This window comes from Artibeus jamaicensis, unplaced genomic scaffold (genome assembly GCF_021234435.1).
Source record: "Artibeus jamaicensis isolate MK-2021 breed Jamaican fruit bat unplaced genomic scaffold, CSHL_Jam_final contig_373, whole genome shotgun sequence".
In the NCBI taxonomy this organism is placed as follows: Eukaryota; Metazoa; Chordata; class Mammalia; order Chiroptera; family Phyllostomidae; genus Artibeus; species Artibeus jamaicensis.
The window spans coordinates 12,081,060-12,083,125 of record NW_026521807.1 but is presented as its reverse complement, the minus strand read 5'-3'; the positions used below and the strand labels follow the sequence as shown (position 1 = coordinate 12,083,125).

The following is a 2,066-nucleotide window of genomic DNA, read 5'->3' as shown; positions in this document are numbered from 1 at the left end:
TTAGAATGAACACTTTGCCAATTCCTCTTTATTTTTCAGCATCTATCAGATGATTTTTGGGGGGAAATTTAGTGCCTTTCTATGTTTGGCCACAATCATAAAATTTTATCCATCCATTCACTCACTACCTATTAAAAATATCTTGAGTGATCTTTGTTTCCCAGAAAGTAAGCTAAGACACCTGTCTTCAAACTGCCTACTGATAAGGAAGATAAGGTAAGCAAATAAATGGGTAATTGCAATACAATGAATAAGTACCTTGTTATTGGGGATGGGGTAGGATAGTGGAAATAAGTACAAAGTATTAATGAAACATTAAGGGGAGCATTTCCTTCTTATGTGCAGGGGGCTTCCTAGAGACAGTGATTCCTTTCTTTTTTTCTTCCTTCCTACTTTCCTTCCTTCCTTCCTTTCTATTTCTTTCTTTCATTCAGATTTTATTTATTTATTTTTAGAGAGAGGGAAATGGAGGGAGAAAGAGAGGTAGAGAAACATCAATTGGTCGCCTTTCAAATGTGCCTTGTGTCTGAACTCGAAACCCAGGAATGTGCCCTCGCTGGGAACTGAACTAGAGACCTCTCTCTTTGCAGAATGACACCCAACCAAGTAAATCACACCAGTCTAGGGGAGGAAGTGATTTTTTTTAACTGAGTGGATCTTTAACTTGAATAGGAATTAATCAGTGTAAAGCACGAGGAAGGAATATGGGTGAGCTTTCTGGATGGACACAGCACTGCATTTACAAGGCCTTCCAGTGAGGGGAGAAAGGGCCAAATATAATCTGGAATTTCAAGCAGTTCAATGTGATTGACATATAGAGTTCATGTATGCACTTTCAATGACAGGTGTTTCCAAAGAACTTGAAGTTTATTCTCAAAGAGTTCAACTCTGTTTTTTACATAGTGATACGTTAAGTCATGTAAAAGAAAGGAATGATCCTATTCCCAAGGCCACGAATTAACAGTGATCTTAAAGAAGGTAGTGACTTTTTAAAGAAAGAATGGACCAGTCTGAATATAATCACTATGACTGTGGTCAGCAATGAAAGGAGATAAAGGGAAATGGTATCTGAGAGGAAACCTTCGATTGCTTTGGTAGCTTAAAATGAGTTATTTTTTTCAGAAAAGGAGCTGCTCTCGGTACCTGGGCCTTTCCAGTAGAATTCATATAACAATAGGAACTGTGTTGAGAGGCACCATTTTTACCCATACCAGCTTGTGGTTTACAATATCCTGACTTTACTATTCAGATGTTTCATTAAGGTGATTTTATTTTCCCACTGTCTTCATCAACCTGATTGAACTGTTTCAAAGAATTCTAGCTTAGAAACATAAAGTAGCTAATAACTTTATTGTTTATTTCAGAAATTTCCTGATAATCCACTTAAACCAATTTTAGATTTTTCAAATTAAAGCAGCATCAAACATCTGTTTACTCTTCAAAAACTACGTTGAAATCCTTTTTGCAAACCCTCCCCTCTGTGTCTGCTAATCCTAAACTATCAGATCACAAATTTGTCTAATCACAATCAAGCCTCCCTTCTCACACCAAGTGAATCCACCTTAAACTAGACCCCCCAAATGTTAAGCCTATGCTATCTTTGCCTTTCCTCTTCTGAATCACAAGGTTCCTGTCCAGGAGGCAACCTCGCTCATTGCTGTAAACAATAAATTCAAATTTGCTTTATCAACAGGCTGTTTTGGTGTTTTTAGGGAGTAAATTACATATAAGATTAATTTCTTATTCCACCTACAAATGAGGCTTTAAAAAATACTTCATGAATTTGCATTTCATCCTTACGCAGGGGCCATGCTAATCCTCTCTGTACCCTTCCAAGTTTAGTACGTGTGCTGCCAAAGTGAGCAGCAAATGATGCTTTTTGCATACGTGGTGACCAATAGTGTGGAACCATCGGCCTAAATTAACAGTCCACAAAAAAATTGCAGTTAACTTTAAAATTTTTTCTTTTTCTTCAACCTGGTACATGATATTTACAGATAGAGAGACCTCAAGGAATGTCACTGTGGCTCCGTCATAATTACTGTTTTTCAAATTTCTGGATCTGG

General features: G+C 37.2%; 1 pseudogene; it reads right to left on the bottom strand.

Annotated features, from left to right (window-relative positions):
* Positions 1-1,765: 1,765 nt before the first annotated feature.
* LOC119059825 (uncharacterized) lies at positions 1,766-1,866 on the bottom strand (annotated as a pseudogene).
* Between the last annotated feature and the right edge of the window lie 200 nt (positions 1,867-2,066).